The sequence below is a fragment of the Lissotriton helveticus genome, chromosome 4_1 (assembly GCF_964261635.1).
Source record: "Lissotriton helveticus chromosome 4_1, aLisHel1.1, whole genome shotgun sequence".
Lineage (NCBI taxonomy): Eukaryota > Metazoa > Chordata > Amphibia > Caudata > Salamandridae > Lissotriton > Lissotriton helveticus.
Window position 1 is genome coordinate 487,924,887 of NC_136063.1, and position 25,696 is coordinate 487,950,582.

Consider the following 25,696-nt stretch of genomic DNA (forward strand, 5'->3'; position numbering starts at 1 on the left):
GTGGGAAAAAGGACTCAGATTAAATAAAGGGCAGTGACAGTGAGGGAAGGAATATAAGATTGAGGGAAAGGGAGTGCTTCAAAAATAAGCATATTTATAGAAAGAGAGAGACAAAATAAAAGAAAGAGTAGTGAAGAGAGAGGAAAACAGTAAAAGAGACAAACAAAAGGAGAGTGAGGGGGTGTGAAGGAGTAAATCAGTTACAGTGACTAAGACAAAAGAAGGGCAGTGAGCGAAAGGGAGTGAGGAAGTGAAAAAAGTGGAGTGAGTGAAGGTCACTCAGTGATCATATGAAGGAAAGAGAGTAAGGGGGCAGTGACAAGAGACTGATCGATACAGCAAGACAAGGGTAGTGATGGAGGAAGATAGGCAAGAGAAGTGAGAAACAGACAGAGGAAAGAGGGAGTTGGACAAGATGAGTGTGGGTGAAGGAAGAGTACTGATGGTGAGAGAAGCAGAGTAAAGGTGAATGAAGGGGAGTAAGTAGAATGAGGGAATAGGAGTAAGATGAGGAAAGGTAAACAAGTAAGAGAGACAGTGAAGAAAGGATAGAGAGAAAAAGAAGTAAAAAAGTAATGAAAAAGTATTTTTTGTTTGTCGTACTTACCTAAATATAATATCTATGGAAGAGAAGAAATAATTGAGTTATAATATATTTTTCACAATACAAAATACAAAATAATTTGTACAATATGTTATATATTTTATTTTGCTGTTCTCAGAAAATATTGAATTTCACTAAAAACAGTGAGTTCAATACAACTCATCATATGACAGCGGGCAAAAAAAAAACCACAATCAAAAAGATTGTGTTTAAAAAACTCATTCAACATTTTCATTGACAATCTAACAATTAGAAAAAACATATCTTAAATGTCTTTTTCAAACAGCAATTTCTAACGTAAGTAAAGAATGTGAAGAACAATCACAAAGTAACAAAACATTACTACTTCTTTCTTATACACTCTAAATAAAGTAATGTCCAAACATATGCTAATAACATTTACCCGAAATAGTCATTTGTTTGTCATACTATTCCTCATGGCCAAATAGTATCTGCGAAATCCTTAGTTTGGAAGTTACTTAATAGTACTCTTAAGCGTCCGTCTCCCGACCTTCTGAAACAAAAGCACCCAAATCTTTTTGGACCATTTAACAATGGTTATACCTCCACCCGATGGTATTTATCATGAACATAGAACCTTAAACAAATAGCATGCTATCAGAACCTCAACATAATCTGGTATGCCGATCACACTCTGCTCATCCTTTATTTCACCAAGGAGCTGTATACCATTAAAAGAAACCTCTACAAGGGAATAACAAATTTCACCAACATTTCCAACAACTACAACAAATCTAAAACACTTCTGCCTCACTCATGATCAACATTTCCTGTAACACTCATATCACTCACTATATGATACACTTACACTACCTCTATGAAAAGTTTAAGTTTTTTTTATATTGATCACCCTGACTTACAAAGTAATTCTCAGCAGCAGATTAACCTTTTTTTAAAGCACTAATCTTCCTAGGCCAATTGCTTTCCCTAAAATTTGGGTTCTAAAAACACTAGGTAAGAATTTGGTAACTCAAAAGACAAACGTTTAAAAGTCAATTGAGTGTCATTACAATGAGTCCAGCCTTTTGCACATTTTAAGTAAGCTGTATAATATCCTGATGTTGTAGAAGAACCATCATGGAAAATAATTGCTACAGTTACAAAAGTTCTTCCTGAAATTGATATTTGAGAAGCCACATACTTTTTAATTAAAGTTGTCAATTTTGTTCCATCAGGTCTGCATCGTTGAAGCATTAAAATTACATACTGTCCATATCTTTGCATAAATAATGTTGCTAACATTTCTGAGTTACATTGGGTACAGACCATGTTTTGATTTGCTTCTCTAACTAGATTATTAAAAGTCACTGATTTGCAGTCTGGTAATGTCAAATATATAAATCTTTCTGTGTCTATTTGAGTACTACTTGAAAACAAACAATTATCACAGTCATGTTGCCATTTATAAAATACACCGAATATATTTTCAATATCCATACCTTCATCTTGCAATACAACAAGCATATACATAAGACATTCCTGACAATCTTGCTGAATATTCTGTGAAAATTGATTTACTCCAGAACATATGTCTAAAACATTTCGAATATCAGAAACACTTTTGATTTTTGTTTTTTATCACTGCTACATTTCTCAAAGACAGAATTCAACAAACAACAAAATCTTTGATCCCGATTATCAACAATCCGTTGCTGTAAAGTTTGAAGAAAAAAAACAACATTAACCACTACATTAGCATAGCAGTTGACACCAGTACTGTTTTCAAACTGAAATCCAACAACATCTTCAATACTATCCTTTTTCTTTTTCCCTGCAATTACTGGTTCATCTAGTTTTTTTCTTTTCTCTACAACCTCACTACAATTTTTCTCCAATCTTCTTTTTCGACCTACCACAACCTTTAAAATAAAGGATATTGAGGTAAATTCGGAGCATATTCTCTTCTTAACCTATTATACTCTTTCACACAATTCAGACCTGCACTAATCTTTGTCTCATCAAAATCAATCAAATATAACCCAGATAAAGTTCTGACTCGAGATAAAGCAACATATGCCATACCCTCCTTGAACACAGTACTTCCAATATTCACCGAAGCACTATCTACACTTAAACCTTGAGATTTATGAATAGTAACTGCATATGCCAAACAAACAGGAAACTGTTTTCGGCGGACATATAAATCTTTTACAAGCAAAAATCGAGTTGAACAACGACACAATTTTTGAACTTCTTCAATTTCATCAAATTTGATTTTCATAATTTCAATCTTATCTCTATTTGGGTAATTCACAAAATCAACAACATGACCCATTGTTCCATTTACTAAACCTCTTTCCACATCAAAATTACGTTGTAAAATTATCCAACAATTTAAACATACATATAGATTCTTTTCTAAACCAGCTGTTTTAGATATTGATTTGTGTAAAGAATCCAATTTTGACTTCAACTTTTCTGACAAAATAATAGTAGATCCTTCATGCTCTATTCTATCAATAACTTCCAATGTAATAATTTCTTGATTTTCTAACTTCAACATTTTTTCATTGAAGATTGCACATTCTTGCAGAGTTGGCATCAAGCATATCACTGATTTATTATCTGCAATTTTTCTATATATATTCTGTGCACCAACATTTTCCTTTGGAAACAAATTGGAAAGTAATCGTGCCTGTAGAGCTTCTTTGCCATGTTCACTTACTTATTCCAATTCTTATATCTTCAAGAATACTTTTATAATCAGCATCCTTTGCCTGTCGCATATTTTGAGTGAGTTCTGTATATTTGAAATATAGCCATTTCCAATGCTTCCCAGGCACTTTCTGGTATCTTCATGTGTAACAGTTTTAAACACTGGTTGTCCTTTCACAGGTGTTAGCTGTAGTAGATCTCCAAAAACGATGATGTGTTTGCCTCCAAATAACACATCATACTCTGTTTTAAGAATTTGTTGCATTCTTAAATGCACAAAGGCAAGCATTACATTTGATACCATGCTTACCTCATCAATAATGAGAAGTTTCATTTTTTTCAGGACTCTGGAAACTTCACAACAAGCTTCTCCAGATAGCTTGTGGTATTCTACTTTATTTTCATGCTCTACTGGCAGCATCAACAAACGATGTAAAGTAATCGCTTTAATGTTATGCGCTGCCAACTCAGTTGGAGCGGTAACAACACAAGAGAGTGATGACTCTGTTCTGTTTTGTAGATAAGATGCAATTCCTTTAATTAGAAAACATTTTCCAGTTCCTGCTTGTCCACTCACATACAGTCGGACAGGTTGAAATGACGTACATGAGCACTCTTTTTTCTCATGAAGTAAACCATGCTCAATCTGCTCTGTCACTTCATCATATATTTGTTTTTGCTGAACATATAGTTGTTTTTCCAATTCTTCTAAGTTTATTACATCCTCCTGAGCTTGTTCCATTGCTCTTTCCACCTCATCCATGGCAGTGGCTGCTTCATTTTGGATAATTGGTCCTCCTAGTGGATCCTGACTGAACGAAACAGAACTTTGACTGTCTTGAGAACTGTCTCTAGCAATCTCTGCTGCAATTGTAGCTTCTTGCTGTATTTCCTCGTTCAACATTTCTAGATAATTAGTGAAAACAGGACATTCTATAGTATTTTTGGTTTTTAGGAGCAGCACATGTAGAATACTGTTCAATAAAACCCATCACTGTCTCATCCGAATCTGTTCCAAATTTGGGGGCATCTTTGATCCATAGCAGCATATGTATGTGAGGAGCACCTCTTGCTTGATACTCCTTTCTCCAAAAGAAATCCAGAACCTCTCCAAGAGGAGGATTTTTTTTTGTTTGTTATAAAAGACATCATAGCTTCAAATCTATGATTGAAATACCTGCATACATTAACTGGATCCAAAGAGCACAATTCTCCAGGTCTCTTGTATTCTACATTTTCTATGTTTGCATTTGCCTCTTGAAGAAATTGAAGTAAATCTTCCCAAGCATACTCAGCACAGCTTAGAGTAAGGAACCATGTAGAAGTTCCTAAGTTTCTTAGCATACATTTCAATTCCACATGACGATGGTACCAATACTCGTTAGTACCACGCTGACATGCCATGAGATTAATTAGCTGAGATTCCAAAACAGTGTCATTCTGATGGACTTTATTCATGAAGTTTCTTGCAGAAACATTCTGCAGATGTACTCCACTTTTTAGTATGTGGTTCACTGCATAAGAAAGTCCAGACAAGTCACTCTCAAACAGAAGATGAAACAAATATGGAATACATTGACGAAACCTTGGATCTTCTGCATATAATCTTGATGTCTGGTATTCAGATGCTGGTATCTGCACAGGTCGGTCATCACATCGTCCACCTTGACCTGTTGGAAATAACTGAGGAAAACAACGAGCTTCCAAGCTTTCTTCCCATACACTAATGGGACTTCCTTTTGCTTCTTTCATTTGGAATTACTCAATAGCATTCCCCATTACTTCTTTGGAATGCAATGGATGAACACTGTAATGTTCGTAGATTTGTTCACTTCTGGACACATCCACTTTTTCAATTTGTCCAGCTGACAAATCACTGTCCTCTTCTACAGTTGTTTCCTCTTCTCCTACATATACATTTTTGTAGTATTGATTGTTTTTTACCAAATACAACGTTGCCTTTTTCACTTTCCTAACATCCACTAATTCTTGCCAGATTTTCTTGCTCTTCGTAGGTACGCCATTAACTAGAATAACTAGAGGTTCCTCTTCCACATTTTGAACACCAATTGTTTCAATATTTTTCTTTAAATCTAGAGGCAAATATACAACTTTTCCCTTTAATTCTCTCTGTAAATCAGAAGGAGGCAATTTCCCCGTCTTAGGCTCCATACGAACAATAGCCTGAAATGGATGCACACATTGAATCAGAATAGACTCATAAGTATTTAAATCCATCAGCTCAGAAGGAATATTTACCAACTCAAGAATATTATGTACAGCTCTAGATGGCATTTTGTTTTCATTTAATTTATTATAACAATATTTACAAATACGTTGATCAGAACCCAAATCAAAACACTTCTCTACCAACAAATAAGTTGCAAATTCCTTCCACTCATTATTATTCTCCTTTTCACTTTTTAAATATAGATCAACTAACCTGGTCTGATTTTTATAATGAATTCTTCTACAACAAATACAAGAATAATTGGGCCTTTCTCCTAAAATGACCTTAAACCTTGTAATTTCTTGGTCAAAATTTTCTGTACTAAAAATTTGTATATTTTCTTCCACATTTCCTTCTATTACTGTATCAGTTTCTGCACTGCCCTCTTTTTCACAAAAGTAACTAACCTCAATTTCTTCACAAATGTTCTTTACATCTAATACAGATCCATTTACTATTTAACTGTTTTAGCTTAAGTGCTGGACTTTTTGCATAATACATCCTTCTCACTAATTTCCTCACTTCAGTATGATGCACTGCTAACATCCTAAAATGGTGAAAAACACTCTGGCATACTTTTTTAGAAAGACAAGCCAGAGAATGACCTTGCAAACCCGTTTTTTTCTCTCACTTGGCAGGGGTCTAATTCTTGCAACATCTTAATCTTCTGTTTAATACTTTTCTTAGTATACTTACGTAAGAAATTGCGGAAAAAATCACTTGAATCCTGCCGTACACTACAAATACTACTACAATTCCAAGTGTACACTGGAGCCTTAGGATGTCTCCCTAAAACTTCATCAGCTAACACCTCTTCTGCATTTCTTGGGACAATTTTCTCTTTTTCAAACGGACAACCGTCCTTCACCTCATATGCTCGACCACTGGTGTCAACTGCATGCAACAAATCATTAGTCTGAAAGTAAGTCTCTTCATTAAAAAATGGTTCAGAACTTGAACTATGCTTCCATTCACCAGAAAAAACATTACAAAAATGAGTTCAATTAATTAGTCTTTTCCACTCACTTTTCGCTTTCAAAAGATTAATTGCCTTGTCTAGTGTACGAAGTCTATTGATTACTAAAATAAATAATTTCTTTTTTAATTCAAACGCTTCATCCACAATACCTTCAATTCTTTTTTTTTGCTTATAAAAAGCTGTTTTCCTTTTAGAAGTCTTTCCACTTTTCAACAAATTTAATACAATTCTGTTATAAATCATTCTCTTGCGAATTTCAACAAACATATTTTTTCGTCTATTACTATAGATAATTTGATCGCCACACACTTTACCAAATTTTTTTTTTAACTCCTTTTTTTGTTCTTAGAGATGATTTTTTGATCTTTTCATCATTATCCACCTTTTTTTTTCTTTCAGTTAATTTCCTTATAAAATCCTTTGTTGTCTTACCAGGAGCATTCTTCTTTTTCTCTGTTCAATGTTGTTTAGATACATCTTGTAATTGTGTTGTCTTGGAAAAGTACGCCTGTTTATATTTTCTTCTTTTAGCATCCTTAGTAGGCATCTTGATTTTCTTTCTGTAGACAATAACAATCTATTGTGACGAAAAAAAAACATGTTATAGACCACTACGAACATACTACATAGCAATTACAACAACTACATGCTGTAAACACTGATTTACTTCGTAAGTAAGTTGAAGGTACAGCAACAGTGTCTGAGCAGAGTAGGAAATCATACAGTCACTGCTGTTTCTAAGTTTATGGCAGTGCAGTGGTGTTTCAACATTATAGGGGAATTTCCTTAGAATGGTGTTTCAGGGTTCTGAACATTGCAGTGGTGTTTAGACAGTGTAGGGAGTCATGGTGAGATTCATATTTCTGACTTTGGAGCAATACAGTTGTGCTTGGGCAGTGTATGGTATCATGCAAGGGCTAGGAGTATAAAGCACTGCATGTCCTAAAGTCTACCTCACTCCATGAGTACATGTATTCCCATGTCTTAAAACATATACACAGAGGAAGAGAAATGATTACTACATGCCCCGCTTGCGCATGCGCCAGCGGGGGAACGCATATTTAACACGAGTCCCCGCCTTCCCTCCCCCTGACAAGGAGCGCACTGCGGACAGGAGCGTTACGGCACTTGCTGCTTAGCTGCATTTTAAACTTACCTGATTATTTTTCTTTTAGGTCTTTCAGACCCTCGCTTTTCAGCTTGGTGCTCAGCTGCATTTTAAAGCGCATTGCGGACAGGAGCGCTACGGCGCCTGGTGCTTAGCTGCATTTTAAACCTACCTGATTATTTCTTTCTTTTAGGTCTCTCAGACCCTCGCTCTCCAGCTCCCCTTACTCGCACAGTAATCGTGCCCCTCACCGCCGTTTGGCGGGCTGGTCCTGGGGTGGCGGACATCTTGGTTTGGGGTGAGGTGTGGGATTAGACCGACAGTGCTTCATTGCGCATGCGCCAGCGGGGGAACGCATATTTAACGCGAGTCCCCGCCTTCCCTCCCCCTGACAAGGAGCGCACTGCGGACAGGAGCGTTACGGCACTTGCTGCTTAGCTGCATTTTAAACTTACCTGATTATTTTTCTTTTAGGTCTTTCAGACCCTCGCTTTTCAGCTTGGTGCTCAGCTGCATTTTAAAGCGCATTGCGGACAGGAGCGCTACGGCGCCTGGTGCTTAGCTGCATTTTAAACCTACCTGATTATTTCTTTCTTTTAGGTCTCTCAGACCCTCGCTCTCCAGCTCCCCTTACTCGCACAGTAATCGTGCCCCTCACCGCGTTTGGCGGGCTGGTCCTGGGGTGGCGGACATCTTGGTTTGGGGTGAGGTGTGGGATTAGACCGACAGCGCTTCATTGCGCATGCGCCAGCGGGGGAACGCATATTTAATGCTCCTCCCCTAGCGCAGCGGGATCGCGCAGCGGGCGTGTCCTCGCGTGGCCGGAGTCGTGCCAGAGTCCTGCCCGTCTGCGCCCGTCCGCGCCAAGGCCGCGCGGGACGTGGCGGGCTCTGGTCTGCGACAGGTATTACTTCTGCTCCGTTGCCATGCGGACATACTCCAGGGAGAGCCTGGTTACCATCGGCCAGGTGAGCTTTAGCTGTACATTACCGCTCGTCCACCCACTCTGTGTCCGTATCGTTGTCCCTGTAATGGCTTGATACTTGACCCCCCATTGCCTCTCCCCCGGAAAGATCCTTCAGTCGCCCACCATAGTAGGGGCTCTCTTTCCTCTCTGCGGATTATGAACCTAAATGTAAGGTCGGTCCCGAAACATCAGCAGAATTTGTACGACCTTATTGAGGATGAAGCCCCGGATATCCTCGCCATAACTGAAACATGGCTTCAGGAAGTTGACACTGCCATTCTTAATCTAGCCTGCCCCCCTGGCTATTCTATGTACACCTTGAATAGATCATCTAGAGTTGGGGGAATAGCGCTTATAGTTAGGTCTAGCTTTCCCTGTGTGTGGAACAGCCTTAAGATCGCTGGCTGTGAAAGTGCATCTTTCAAAGTTTCTGTCAGCCCAGAGTTTACACTTTCTGGGATGGTGGTGTATCGTCCGCCGGGCAGTGACGTGCTGTTCAGAAATGCTTTTTCGGATATTGTCGGCACCTTGGTCACTGACTGCGCCAATTTTTCCATCCTGGGTGATTTAAATCTGCATTTCGACACACTTACCAGCCTGACAGCTCGCAGCATTTCTTTGGACTTAGAGGCTTTCCAACTCTTTCAATTGGTGTCCCAGCCTACACACATCGGGGGTCATATTCTTGACCCTTTTTTCACCAATCTGACTGAGGCTAAAGTCACTGCGATCACTCCAGTAGAATGGTCTGACCATTCTCTGGTGACTATCCAGTGTCCCGTGTCAGCGATCACTCCCACTTCTTCAGCTAGACGGGTACCTAGGAGACCTTGGAATAAACTCAGGCTGGAAGACTTCCATCGTCTTCTGTCGGTGGAGCCCCTGGGCCCATCGAACAACGTAGAAGAGGGGTATGACCTCTTTTGCTCCTGGCTTACCAGGGCTCTGGACGCTCTGATACCTATTGTATCGACTAAGATCAATCCTCGAGAGTCGAGTCCCTGGTACGATGGCGCCCTACGCGCCTTGAAGGGAGCCTGTAGACGGGCGGAGAGGGCTTGGCGGAAGACATATGGGGCAGATTTAAAAGCTGCATATGCCGTGTCCGTCAAGCTCTATCATCGGGCCATATGTCGTGCTCGAGCGGCGTTCTATGCCGAAGAATTCCGGAACAGCACAAACCCGTCAAGGGCCATCTTCAAGGCGGTTAAAGATCTTATGGCCAAGCGGACTCCCTCTACAGCCGGGAGTTCTGTCTCCCACTGCGAATCCCTTGCCTCCTATTTCTTGGGAAAAGTCCAAGCTATCTATCGGACGTTCCCTAGCATTGGGGTTTCGTCGGGGAGTTCCAATGGGACACCTCGTCAGATCACCCTGCGTTCATTTCCCCCTCTTACCTCGGATGGGTTTGATAAACTTGCTTTGCAAGTTAAATCTGGGTCTCCATCCGATCCAGTGAGACCTGCTCTCTTTCGAGATCAGGCCTTTATGGGACGCCCTGTTGTGCGTTCCCTTGTCAACCTCTCCTTGGAGTCGGGGGTAGTTCCAACTAAATGGAAGCAGGCGGTGGTGTCCCCGATTATTAAAAAACCTTCCTTGGACCCGTCTAAGCCTGAAAGCTTCCGTCCCATCTCGCTGTTACCCTGGCCGGCAAAGTTGACAGAGGCCCATGTCAATCTGGCCCTGTCTGAACATCTAGCTCGGACCAATGCCCTCGACCCCACACAGAATGGCTTCCGTGCTGGTCACAGCACGGAGACCGCTCTTCTTGTGATGGTGGAACATCTGCGTGCAAGGTTGGATGCTGGTCAGACGGCGGCGCTGATATTGTTAGATCTCAGCGCCGCCTTCGATACGGTATCTCACAGCATCCTCCTGCATCGGCTCGAGGAGATTGGTATCAGTGGTTTGGCGTTGCAATGGTTCCGCTCCTTCCTGGACAACCGCTCCTTCTGTGTTGCCATCCCTCCCTTCACGTCCAGTTTCCAGCCTCTGGCCATGGGGGTCCCTCAAGGGTCCTCGCTGAGTCCCACGTTGTTCAATCTTTACGTGAGACCGCTGGCTGATGTCGCGAGGCAGTGGGGCCTAACTTTGGTCTCATATGCCGATGACACACAGCTGGCGGTTACTCTCAGCGGGGATGCAGAACATGATGCCCCCAGGTTTCAGTCTGGACTGAAGGCAGTGGCTAACTGGCTGACAGGAAACTGTCTCCAGCTTAACGCCACGAAAACGGAGGTAATGGTTGTCGGGAAGGGAGTGGAGCTATGGGGCGATCAGTGGTGGCCGTCTGAGCTGGGCCCCACTCCGACCCCGGTGTCGGAGGTGAAAAATCTGGGGGTCTGGTTGGACGCTGGCCTTACTTTTGTTGGGCACACCAAAAAAACTGCAGCCTGTTGTTTCGGTCTGTTAAGAGGATTAAGACCTGCTCTTAAATTCTTCGACGCCCCAACTAGACAGCTTGTAGTCCAGGCAACCATCATCTCTCGTCTGGACTACGCTAGCTCTCTCCTGGCTGGGGCCAACCAGGCTGAGTTAACTCGCCTGCAGCGGGTTCAAAATGGTGCGGCTAGAGCCATTGTTGGCCTACCCAGATTTTGCCCGGTGTCGAATGTCCTCCGCTCCCTGCATTGGCTCCCTGTAAGGAAGCGTATTCTTTTTAAGGTCCTTTGTTTGACCTTCAAAATCTTAAGAGGTATCGGCCCCGAAATCTTGTCCAACTGCATCTCTTTCTATGTCCCCACCCGTAGTCTTCGATCCCAGGGCCAAGCCCTTGCTGTGGTCCCCAGATTTAGACTCAGCCGGATGGGGGGTCGTTCCTTCAGCGTGAAAGCTGCACTAATTTGGAACACCCTCCCAGTTGAAATCCGTTTGCTAGAAGACCTGTTGCCTTTCCGGAGAGCTATTAAAACATTCTTGTTTTAGCTGTCCCTTTTAGGTTTTATCTTTCCTGTTGTGTTATGTTCTCCTTGTCTCTGCGCCGGGACGCTCCTTGGCTGGAGTAGCTGTTGCGCACAATAAATTAATATAACATAACATAACATAACATATAGAGAGACTTGCTATGGCATTTCTACAGCACAGCCAGGATCTTCAGTACACAGCATGGAGACTATTTCCAAATTAAGAGGCCTGACAGACATACTGCATAGCAGTTTCTAGTACTACATACCCTAAACCCTAACACACTTCATCAGAACATGTATTCCCATATTTTTTAAACACATCAACGATCCAAATTATTACAATACTACAAAAAGACTCACTCAAATAATTTTTAATTATAAATGTATTCATCAAACATTTCGTATTCCAATAAAACCTCCAACATCACTTTGTCCGGTATTTCATTTTGATTTTCCTCAAATTCAAAATTTTGATCTTCAAATTCAAAATCTTCTAACGCTTCTAGTAATTCACTGTCCAAAGTCTCATCAAAGAAATCTGCATTTTCTTTATTAATTTCCTCTGCAAAAGGTCCATCTATTAGGTCCTCTATTAGTTCGTCTGACATGTCAAAATTTAAAGCAAAGTTCTCCTGATGCTCTTCCATTGCACCAATATGATAATGTTGTTGCACCTTGCAAAAAAATATAAACAATTATATAATTTTCTCTAATAGATAATAAAAAACTACCTTTATCAATTTTATAAGTACATATATTCCCATATTTTTAAACACACTAACTACGCAAATTATTCTGCCACCTTCCTCTTAAATGAAAACAGACTCACACTGTGATCTTACACCTATAACACTATCCCTTCCAATTCAGTAAAATGATTACTACAATCAAAGGGAGTCTTGCTGGGAATATTCTTTCAGGCTTTACAACACTGCATTTGTGTTAAAAGAGTTTAGAATATTTTTCTAGGAATGGAGTTTCAGGGTTTAGGACAATGAAGTGAATTTAAAGCCGAGTAGTGAGTCAAGGTGTGACTGAGAATGTACAAATGAAATTCACTGATATGATTACTACATGCTACAGACACAGTTGCTTTTGCATTTCAACAGCACACCAAACATCTAAATTGCACAGCATAAACACAATTTGAAAATTAAGAGGCCTGAAACACATACTGCATAGGACTTTCTACTACTACATCACCTAAATCATGACTCACTTCTTGATTTAGGTGATTTAGCACACAGAGGGAGAGAGAGTACAAACAGACACAAAATGATACAGGCGGAGGGTGCAAGACTACAGGCAGAGAGGGGAAAAATATAACACGGTAGCGCTTTCTAATACACATCAGCAGCCATATCATAATAGGCTTCTAAAGATGCACATGAGAGGGTACAGGCAGAGGGTGCACACCGCTACCATGTTAAATCTTTTCCTTCTCTGCCTGTAGTCTCACACCCCCTGTGTGTACCATGACTGTGTCTGCTTGCACTATCGGTGTCTCTGCCTGCAGCCCTGCAACATCTATCCTCTGTGTGTACCATGTCTGTGTCTGCTTGCACTATCTGTCCCTCTGCCTGCAGCCCTGCACCCCCTATCCTCTGTGTGTACCATGTCTGTGTCTGCTTGCACTGTCTGTGTCTCTGCCTGCAGCCCTGCACCATCTATCCTCTGTGTGTACCATGTCTGTGTCTGCTTGCACTATCTGTCCCTCTGCCTGCAGCCCTGCACCACCTATACTCTGTGTGTACCATGTCTGTGTCTGCTTGCACTATTTGTTCCTCTGCCTGCAGCCCTGCACCATCTATCCTCTGTGTGTACCATATCTGTATCTCCTTCACTATCTGTCCCTCTGCCTGCAGCCCTGCACCACCTATCCTCTGTGTGTACCATGTCTGTGTCTGCTTGCACTATCTATGTCTCTGCCTGCAGCCCTGAAACATCTATCCTCTGTACAGCCATAGGGAGAGGGTTGGTGCAGACAGAAAATAAATGTCCAATTTAAACCATCTCACCCTCTCTCTTTACCATTTTTTCTCTGACTGCACCTTCTGTCCCTCCGTCTGCAGCACCCCACCATCTATTCTCTGACTGTACCAGTTTATTCTCTGCCTGCATTATGTCATTTTCTGTCTGCACCAACCCTCTCCCACTGCCTGCACCCTCTCATGTGCATCTATAAAGTCCTATTATGATATGCCTGCTGGTGTGTATTACACAGCGCTACCATGTTAAATCTTTCCCTTCACTGCATGTAGTCTCACACCATGTCTGTGTCTGCTTGCACTATCTGTGTCTCTGCTTGAACCATTTCACCCTCTCTCTGCAACATCTTTTCTGTGACTGCACCATCTATCCCTCTACCTGCAGCCCTCCACCATCTATCCTCTGTGTGTACCATGTCTGTGTCTGCTTGCACTATCTGTCCCTCTGCCTGCACACCTGTACCATCTATCCTCTGTGTGTACCATGTCTGTGTCTGCTTGCACTATCTGTGTCTGTGCTTGAACCACTCTGCAACATCTTTTCTGTGACTGCACCATCTGTCCCTCTGCCTGCAGCCCTGCACCATCTATCCTCTGATTGTGCCAGTCTAATCTCTGCCTGCATTATCTCGTTTTTTGTCTGCACCAACCCTCTCCCACTGCCTGCACCCTCTCATATGCATCTGCACAGGCCTATTGAGATATGGCTGCTGGTGTGTATTACACAACACTACCATGTTAAATACTTTCCTTCTCTGCCTGTAGTCTCGCACCCTCTGCATGTATCATTTTATCACTGTCTTCACTATTCCCGCCCCGTGTGCTCAATTAGCCTCTGCATGTAACATTTCTCAAACTGTTTCCAGAATTTCTTTTCTGTTGGACCACTTTATCCTCAGTGTGTACCATGTCTGTGTCTGCTTGCACTATCTGTGTATCTGTTTGAACCATTTCACCCTCTCTCTGTACCATCTTTTCTGTGACTGCACCATCTGTCCCTCTGCCTGCAGCCCTGCACCATCTAACCTCTGATTGTACCAGTTTAATCTCTGCCTGCGTTATCTCATTTTTTGTCTGCACCAACCCTCTCCCACTGCCTGCACCCTCTCATCTGCATCTGCACAGGCCTATTAAGATATGGCTTCTGGTGTGTATTACACAGCACTACCATGTTAAATCATTTCCTTCTCTGCCTGTAGTCTCACACCCCCTGCGTGTTCCATTTTATCATTGTCTTCACTATTCCCGCCCCGTGTGCTCAATTAGCCTCTGCATGTAACATTTCTCAAACTGTTTCCAGAATTTCTTTTCTGTTGGACCACTTTATCCTCAGTGTGTACCATGTCTGTGTCTGCTTGCACTATCTGTGTATCTGTTTGAACCATTTCACCCTCTCTCTGTACCATCTTTTCTGTGACTGCACCATCTGTCCCTCTGCCTGCAGCCCTGCACCATCTAACCTCTGATTGTACCAGTTTAATCTCTGCCTGCGTTATCTCATTTTTTGTCTGCACCAACCCTCTCCCACTGCCTGCACCCTCTCATCTGCATCTGCACAGGCCTATTAAGATATGGCTTCTGGTGTGTATTACACAGGGATCACTGACATAATATCGACGACACAAATATCGAGATACACAAATATCGAGTCAAAAATATCGATTGACAAAATATCGACTCCCTATCTTCAAACAGGTAAGTACCAAAATATCGACTCCAAAATATCGACTTACAAAAATATAGACTGTCAAAATATCGATTTTTTAAAATGTCTTAAAAGTAAGTTAAAACTAATATAGTAATAAATATATTTAATATAAACTTAGAAATAATTATTAAAAAAATATAATTTTAATAAATAATTTATATAATTAAAAAAATTATATCACCAAAAATTACACACACACACACACATATATATATATATATATATATATATATATATATATATATATATATATATATATATATATATATATATATATATATATATATATATATATATATATATATATATATATATATTTAAACATATTATTAAATAAACATATATAACATTTTAGAAAATGTTTAAAATTTATTGTTACAACTATAGTGAGTTCAACATTAGCAAAAGTGTTGGATAGCGTAGAGGTAAAATTTACTACTCCCACTCCAGTGGGTGCAACAGTAGGGAAAGCGCTGGATAGCGTAGAGGTTAAAATTACTATTCCCACTCCAGGGATGTATGACGTTACAACGCATACTTTTACAACGCCTACCATTACAACAAAACTTTTACAACGCAAAAACTTTTACAACGCATACATTTACAACGCAAGATTTTACAACGCATATACCTTTACAACGCATACCATTACAACATAAGTATTGGTAAGTATATAATAATTTTTTGAATATGAATTAATAAAAAATATTATAATATAATTTAATATAATTTAATTTTATTAAATAAATGTAATTTAAATGTAATTTTACTTTATTTTTACAAAGTACCCCTGTACCCCAAAAACCCAAAACTGACCCTGAACCCTAAAAATACCCCTTTACCCATAAACTGAAAACTGACCCTGAACCCTAAAAATACCCCTTTACCCGAAAACTGAAAACTGACCCTGAACCCTAAAAATACCCCTTTACCCAAAAACTGAAAACTGACCCTGAACCCTAAAAATACCCCTTTACCTACAAACTGAAAACTGACCCTGAACCCTAAAAATACCCCTTTACCCCAAAAACTGAAAACTGACCCTGAACCCTAAAAATACCCCTTTACCCAAAAACTGAAAACTGACCCTGAACCCTAAAAATACCCCTTTACCTACAAACTGAAAACTGACCCTGAACCCTAAAAATACCCCTTTACCCCAAAAACTGAAAACTGACCCTGAACCCTAAAAATACCCCTTTACCTACAAACTGAAAACTGACCCTGAACCCTAAAAATACCCCTTTACCCCAAAAACTGAAAACTGACCCTGAACCCTAAAAATACCCCTTTACCCAAAAACTGAAAACTGACCCTGAACCCTAAAAATACCCCTTTACCTACAAACTGAAAACTGACCCTGAACCCTAAAAATACCCCTTTACCCCAAAAACTGAAAACTGACCCTGAACCCTAAAAATACCCCTTTACCCAAAAACTGAAAACTGACCCTGAACCCTAAAAATACCCCTTTACCCAAAAACTGACAACTGACCCTGAACCCTAAAATTAAAATATTTATCAATTAATCAATTATAATTAATTACCAATAATATTTTAATTAATTACCAATTAATAATTAATTAACAATTAATGTTTTTAAAATATCAATAAATAAATTAACATATTTAATTAATTATAATTAAATTACTTCCCACCCTATTCCCCTATAAACCCACAACCCGCTACAGAAAATAAATTACTAAAATTAAAATATTTATCAATTAATCAATTATAATTAATTACCAATTATATTTTAATTAATTACCAATTAATAATTAATTAACAATTAATTCTAAATTATTATCAATAAATAAATTAACATATTTAATTAATTATAATTAAATTACTTCCCACCCTATTCCCCTATAAACCCACAACCCGCTACAGAAAATAAATTACTAAAATTAAAATATTTATCAATTAATCAATTATAATTAATTACCAATTATATTTTAATTAATTACCAATTAATAATTAATTAACAATTAATTCTAAATATATATCAATAAATAAATTAACATATTTAATTAATTAGAATTAAATTACTTCCCACCCTATTCCCCTATAAACCCACAACCCGCTACAGACTTATATTACACAAAAAATAAAAATTATTATTAACTTACCTTAAATTCGATATTTTTGTTTTCTATATTATGTCTAGTCGATATTATGTCCATTCTATATTTTTGATTCGATATTATGTCCATTCTATTCGATATTAATTTTCTCTAGTCGATATTTTTGTTGTCTATATTATGTCTAGTCGATATTATGTCCATTCTATATTTTTTACTCGATATTCTGTCCAGTCGAAATAATTGACTCGATATTATGACTGTACACCATTACACAGCACTACCATGTTAAATCATTTCCTTCTCTGCCTGTAGTCTCACACCCCCTGCGTGTTCCATTTTATCATTGTCTTCACTATTTGCCCCCCCTGTGTGCTAATTTAGCCTCTGCATGTAACATTTCTCAAACTGTTTCCAGCATTTCTTCTCTGTTGGACCATTTTATCCTCTGTGTGTACCATGGCTGTGACTGCTTGCACTATCTGTGTCTCTGCTTGAACCATCTCACCCTCTCTCTACAACATATTTTATGTGACTGCACCATCTGTCCCTCTGCCTGCAGCCCTGCACCATATATCCTCTGATTGTACCATGTCTGTGTCTACTTGCACTATCTGTGTTTCTGCCTACAGCCCTGCACCATCTATCCTCTGTGTGTACCATGTCTGTGTCTGCTTGCACTATCTGTGTCTCTGCTTGAACCATCTCACCCTCTCTCTGCAACATCTTTTCGGTGACTGCACCATCTGTCACTCTGCCTGCAGCCCTGCACCATCTATCCTCTGATTGTACCATGTCTGAGTCTGCTTGCATTATCTGCGTCTCTGCCTCCAGCCCTGCACCATCTATCCTCTGTGTGTACCATATCTGTATCTGCTTGCACTATCTGTCCCTCTGCTTGCAGCCCTACACCATCTATCCTCTGTGTGTACTATGTCTGTGTCTGCTTGCACTATCTGTCTCTCTGCCTATAGCCCTGCACCATCTATCCTCTGTGTGTACCATGTCTGTGTCTGCTTGCACTATCTGTGTCTATGCTTCAACCATCTCACCCTCTCTCTCCAATATCTTTTATGTGACTGCACCATCTGTCCCTCTACCTGCAGCCCTGCACCATCTATCCTCAGATTGTACCAGTTTAGTCTCTGCCTGCATTATCTCATTTTTTGTCTGCACCAACCCTCTCCCACTGCCTGCACCCTCTCATGTGCATCTGCACAGGCCTATTAAGATATGGCTGCTAGTGTGTATTACACAGCACTACCATGTTAAATCTTTTCCTTCTCTGCCTGTAGTCTCACACCATGTCTGTGTCTCCTTGCACTATCTGTGTCTCTGTTTGAACCATTTCACCCCCTCTCTGCACCATCTTTTCCAATTTACAGCACTATTTCTATACCAGCATTTAATCAAAACATGAGACACAATATCAAAATAAAGAGTACCCTATAAGCAGAGAGATGCAAACACTCATGACATTATAGAAAATATTCAAGAAATATTCAAATATATTTCTTTAATTTACACAGACACTCAGTGTGATCCTAGTCAAAAATGTTAAAACCATACATTTCACCAAAACACATATACCACAGTAAATCGTTTAAGACACAGAACACAGCCCATGTAAATGAGCACTACATTACAATGCAGAAACCTAACTCATTTCCAAAATACATTTCCAATATGCACCATTAGTTTTTTGCCAGCATTACATCTAAACATGAGACACAAGAGGATGCCGAGACAACACTAGGGTCTTATGTTGCATAACGCTGGACAGGGTGGGGGAGGGGGGGGGGGAAGGGGTTGTTGGGGGGAGACTGTTTATTCACGGAAGGTTACAACTGGTTGAGGAATGGCTCCCGGAACTTTTCTGCACATCGCCACGCATGGGGTCGGATACTGGGGCGGCCTTCCGAGGCTGGGACATTCGAACTCTATTCCCGAGACGCCCCTTGGCGCAAGCTCTGACCCTTTGTATAATTGTTTGCTTCTGCCATTGTACCTTCTAATAATAATAATAAAATACTTTAAACCTAAACATGAGACACAATACAGGAAGAAAGACACCCAATATGCTTGTAAATCTGCCCATAGTGTATACAGCACTCTATCTATATTAAATGGGTCATTGCTAACAGGAGGTCTAATAAAACAGAGAGTATTATTAAGAAAGCAGAGGAGGGGGTATAAAATGAAAGTGGAACATTAGGAGACAGTAAAAACAACCACAACAGAGAGAACACAAGAAACTATTTAAAAAAAATAGCACTCTCAAGAAAGACAAGAAAATATAAGGAAAGAGTGGAAATTTCAGAAAGGAGAGACAGGGGAGATTATAGAAAAAGGTGCAAATATAATTCTTTAATTTTCACAGACAGTCAGTGTGATCCTGGACAAAAAGTTTAAAACCAAACTTTTTACCAAAACACATTTACCACACGAAAACGTTTAAGAGACAGAACACAACCTATCTATTTCAGAACTACAATACAGTGCAGAAAACTGAGTCATTTTCAAAATACATTTCCAATTTACAGCATTACTTTTTTCCAGCATTACATCCAAACATGAGACTCACACTATGACCTTAGGCACATAACAGAAATCCTTGCAATTCAGTCAAACGATTACTATAGTGAAAAGGGGGGAGGAGGGGGTCTTGCTAGTAGTGTTCTATAAAGAGAGCAAGGGTGAGGGAGACAGAAAGAGAGAGACAATGAGAGTGAAAAAAAAGGAAGTAAATCAGACGGAGAGAGGGAGTTAGAAAACAGGAGCAAAGGAAAGGGATAATGACAGTAAGGAAAGAGATATGAGGGTAAAGAAAGGAGACTGAGAGCAAAAAAGCATATTAAGAAAAAGGAAAAAGGAGTAAGTGAAACAGAAGGATTTATAGAAAAAGAAAGGAAGGAAAAAGAACAGTGGTGGAGAAAAGGAAGACAGTGACAGAGAGTGAAAGAGAGGGAGAGTGACTAACTTCTACATTACAACACATTTTTATTGTTAACTTAAAATGCACAACATATATCCCCTTACAAATTAATAACTCACCTTTAAAAATGCTTTTGAAGATTTAGAACAGCGTCAATCACACACCAGATTTTCTTAAGCAGAATCTCTGAAATGTACCTCAGACACTGCAACCACAAATGGCCCTGATTCCCTCTCATTTTTCACACACATTCTAGTACATAACCAATGAAATTTCTTCCCACACGAATTCAAAACCAAACGAACATTTTAATTGGTTGTACATTTCAACACTTTCAAACTCACATAATGTCAACCTTCCCCCACTGCTCTCTCTGCCTGTTACCATGGTAACTCTCCAAAGAACACCTAACTGCACTCAAAAGGTGAAAAGTTCATCTCTCAATGTTGCAAACCAAAGCAGCAAGTGTGTTTGACTTCTCCATATTCCAGCTTATCGTGTGCAATGTTCTTTTCAATGACCTTTTCTAAACAAATAGTATTATTCCTTTTAAAAAACAGTAGTATGCACCGTAGTTTTCAATGTTAAATTATCAGAAACCACCAATTATTTCTTGTTTTTCAAGTGCACTGAATCTCAACAACATTTTTTTCCAAACTCCAAGTTCTCAAACTGCCATTTCATTTCCAGAGACCATCTGAGTACAACCAGATCTGCCTTCAAGATGCTTAGAGTCTGGATTGTAGGACATACATATATTTTCTGGAGTGAAAGGTATGCAGCAAATAGATGCTTTCTCAACCTTGATTTACCAAATGTGGATATTATGTGGATTGGCCAGAGAGGATTGAGATGTCACCAATTGATGCCATTGGTAAAATCCTTTATGCATCTCCCACACCCTGACCTCATAATTGTGCACTGTGGTGGCAATGACCTAGCACTTTGACTGGGGTAGGTCTGGAAATGCTTTTAAAGGACACCTTTGGGCAATTGATGACACTTTTTCCACAAACTGCCTTGGTATATTCTAATATATGCCAAAGGCAAAAATGGAACTGGTCCAACCAATATTGTCCGCAGATTGAGAAAGCAAGGAAACGTGAATAAGTCTGTTTCTGCTTTCCTCAGAGACTATGGTATGGGTCCTATATACCACAACAACTTGCGTTACAACATGCAAGGCATCTATAGGAGAGATGGTGTACATTTTACAGATGAGGGGAACAGATTCTTCCTTTTAAACTTTAGACTCTGCATCGGTACTTACTTGTAGGTTCAAAAAACACTCAATGAACACAACGGCTCCCAACATCTAAACATACAAACTTGTTATTTGAATGTAATTTTTTTTGTTTTTTATTCTGGCGTGCGCGCACCGTACAATTTTTATTTTTTAAAAAGGTTTTTTTGGCCCTTCGGGGTCCTTCACGGACCCCCTGAGAAGGCCTAGGGGGTCAGTGCCTCCTTTACCACGTTCTCTGCTTTTGTTTTTCACTCTTCTGAAACTACACAAAATGGCGGCTGTAGGGTGCGCACTCGTGATTTTTTTTACAAAAAAAATGGGTGTTTTGCCCTTTGGTGTTGTCAGATTTTTAAAGCTTTCCATAGCCCAAAGCCAACTAAAAAGTAGCCCAAACTAGCCCAATATTGCTACTTTAGGGAAGGAGGGGCAGGGACAGCGTTCAGCAGGCGGTGAATGCATTGGAATTCATGTTGCATCAGTATGCCAAGTAAATATTTGTCTAATCGCTTTATTTGTCTAATAAAGCGATTTAACATACTATTTTGCTGGAGCGTTCTATATAAATTTATAATCTGGCAACTAGCACAAACCAAAACTTTACAGCACAACTGGAAAAATATAGCCCAATTGTGCGTGATCTAGCCCAATCTGGCAACACTGATTATTGCCACAGCCACTCCCTCACGGCTGGTATACACCCACACCACACCCATCCAACACAGGCGTCACAGGACACATGACCCTGCTAATATAAAAGACTGTGCGCACATACTCTGTACCATATTAGACTTTGAGTACGTGGCTTCACTTCTTACTGAGTTAATTGCACCGCAAGCACTGAGCGGATGTACAACCTGGATGATAAAAGGTGCACTAGTATGTCCTCTGCCATGGCCGTATCAAAATTAAGTAGCAAATGTGAGACCTATTACCTTGCATAACGGAGCTGAATGATGTGGAGGGTGCCGTGACTGTGAAAAGGTGAGCAGTGAGGCTTTGGTGAGCAGCGTCAGGCAAATAACTTTGGGCAGCGGGAGTGGATGGGGTACAGCACCCTGAATGCAGAAAGACGGCAGAGCGAATTAGGCATACGCACTCGTATATACTCTGCCACAGCATCGGATTGGTAACACGAGCACTGGTGCAATGCCCGAGGAGCCGGTGCTGACTTCCAACTATGGGCTCCCACAGCTCGTGGCTGCCTTGCGTCGCTTTTGGAATGTTATGTTTTGAATGTGAAAAGGTTGGACGGTAAAAGTTAACAGAGGTTCAGTCATTCTTCCTTTATATTTGCTGCTTACAAAACATGTTCTGAGGATTAAACCACATCAAGAGAAATACCGTCTTTGTATTTTCATTCCTGCATACTGGTCTTTCCTACAATTACTATTTCTGTACTATCTTTGTAGACACACCAGCGACATAAAGGTGAGCTGCAAAGATTTTCTCCAGTGTCACACTCTCTCTCTCTCTCTCTCTCTCTCTCCTTTGATGGACGCATGACGCACAATCTTATATTGCTTTTTATCTAATAGGTTCTGATTCACAAATTGACATCGCCCCAAACACCACCAGAGCTGAACACGTGTAGAACCTGCGACGATGAGCGGCCATCCTGGCAAACAACACCTAGACAGAATTGTGAGCTCTGTTCACCACGTGTACTGAGGCTGAGGAGGCTCCTTCGGCACGTGGTCGACTCTGTTTGACACACGCCGGTGGCGGAAGGTGAGCAGAGAGGCTTGTTTGCGCAGCAGCGGGCACTCACCTCCTACCAGTGGGAGTGTATGGAGTGCAGCAGTCTGAATGCGCAAAGGCAGGCAGTCAGCTCCGCAGCGACTGTTATACACCTCTGGGCAGTGCAAGTGTATGGGCTACACAAGACTGGGGACCATAATATCAAGAACAGCGATAACATTATCACCGCTTTAGTGGCAGGAAACTGCCTCTAAGACGGCGATAAGTGGCTTGATAGTATGCCCTTGAGAATTCTCATAGAAGCCCAGGTTCTGGTGTGAAGGACATCAAACCTGGACTTCTATGGGAATTCACAAGGGCATATAAACAGGCCCCTTATCGCCACTTTTGCGGCAGTTTCCTGCCGCTAAAGCGGCGATAGTTTTATTGCCGTACTTGATAATATGGCCATGGGTGCCCAGCGGCTGTTAGACACCTCTGAGTAGTGAAAATAGATGGGATGCAGTAGCCTGGGTGCCCAAAGCAGAAACAGTGAATTACACGTGTACAGTTGTATATAGTCTGCAACTACTAATTCTACGCTATCTTTCAGATAACTAAACTTAAGGGTGCATTATGTCCCGGCACAAGGTTGGAGACACACCGGTGACACAAAGGTGAGCTGCGAAGATTTTCTCCAGTGTCAACACTCCCTCTCCATCTCTCTCTCTCTCTCACACTTTCTTTCTCTTCCTCTCTCTCTCATTCTTTCTTTCTCTCACTTCCTCTCTCTCTCTCTTTCTTCCTCTCACACTATTTTTCTCTTTCTTGTATCTCACTCTTTCTTTCTTAATCTCTCTCTTCCTCTCTCTTTCTCCCTCCCTCTTCCTCTCTCTCTCTCTTCCTCTCTCTCATACTGTGTTACTCTTTTCTCTCTCACTCTTTCTCTCTGTTCCTCTCTTTCCCTCTCTGTCTTCCTCCCTCTCTCTCTTCTCTCTCTCACACTGTTTCTCTCTTCCTTGTATCTCTCTCTTTCTCTCTCTCACTCTTTCTCTGTCTTCCTCTCTGTCTTACTCTTTCTTTCTGTCTTCTTCTCTCTCTTTCTCTTTCGCTCTCTCTCTTCCTCTCTCTGTCAATTTTTTTCTCTCTTCCTCTCTCTCTCACACTTTTTCTCTCTTTCTATCTTCCTTGTATCTAACTCTTCCTCTTTTTCTCTCTCCTTTGCTGGACGCGTAATACACCATCTTATTTTTCTTTTTCTCTTGCAGGCTGTTATTCACAAATTGTCGAGGGATAACACGCCAGGGCTATACATAGTTTTATTTGTTGTTGTTTTGTTTTAATAAAATGTTTTACACATATAGTTGTATTTGTTGTTGTTTTGTTTTAATAAAATGTTTTATATGTAAATCCATACATGAATAAGATTCTTATTTGTCGAACCTCACAAGCATATCTTTTATTAAAATTGCAACACTAGCCGATTTGTTAGGATCCACATTTAAAAACGTTCCTGTCACATTTGTTTGTGGGAGGTGAGCGGAAATGGCGGACAAGGAGCTGCTGCTGCTGGGGGATGTCGGAGTAGTGTTGGGTGTCCGACCTGCATCACTGTTGCCTCCATTGCATCTCTTCTCAGAGACCTGCAAGCCGGTGAGCTGCTCGTAAAAATGCGGGCCCAAAAAGTTGCATCGGAAAAGCTGTGAGCCCACCAGCGATTCGCAGAGGGAAACTTGCGGGCCCAAGAAGGTTGTTGACGGTATGCTGGTAATGTGGGGAGAGGGTGCGTTACCTGCTGATGTGGGGAGAGGTAGCGTGAAAGAGGTATCTCTCACAGACAGACCTCCGGTATGTTTCAGGAATGCCTCGAACAGGTGCCAGCTGACAGACAGAATCACACAATGGCTTTTCAATACTCATATAGTGAGACATATGAACAGTTCGTACCCAGGCTCACAGAGGGACAACTGCGGCCCGTCCCCTCAACTCACAAAGTCAGAACTACGAGCCTTCCGCTCCCAAAGGAACAGCAGCGTAGTAGCTCACAGAGATACAGGCACAGTACAGTACTAGCTCGCAAAGGTAGAGAGCTGCGAGCCAACGGACTGGCTTCTAAAGACATACCTCCGAAGTAGTGATGTTGGGCAGAAGTAGTGTGAAAGGGTTATCTTCCTAGTAGTGTCCTTGAGTGGCCTGGCGCTCACCTGTTTCTCCTTTATTGTTAATAAATCTTAAACCTTCACTGCGTCCAAATCATCATTACACAGAACTCGCTATATTAAATTGCCCCCGGAACCTTTCTTTTATATTTTCACTCGATGCGAGGCACAAGATGGCTGCTAACACTTCCTGATTTCCAGTGTTAGCAGCCAATCAAAGGACACGTCCTGCTTTGAAGAGTTAGCTGCCAATCAGAAGCGAGCTTGTGCTAGGGAATAAGGCACCATCCAGATATATATATATATTTTTTCCCTTTAATATCTCAAAAACTACTGTACGGATTTACACCATTTCAACAAAACCGCCCTTTCTAGACCAAGACCTTTCTCCCTGCCTAATTTAGCATAATTCCGTTCAGCAGTTTGACCTGT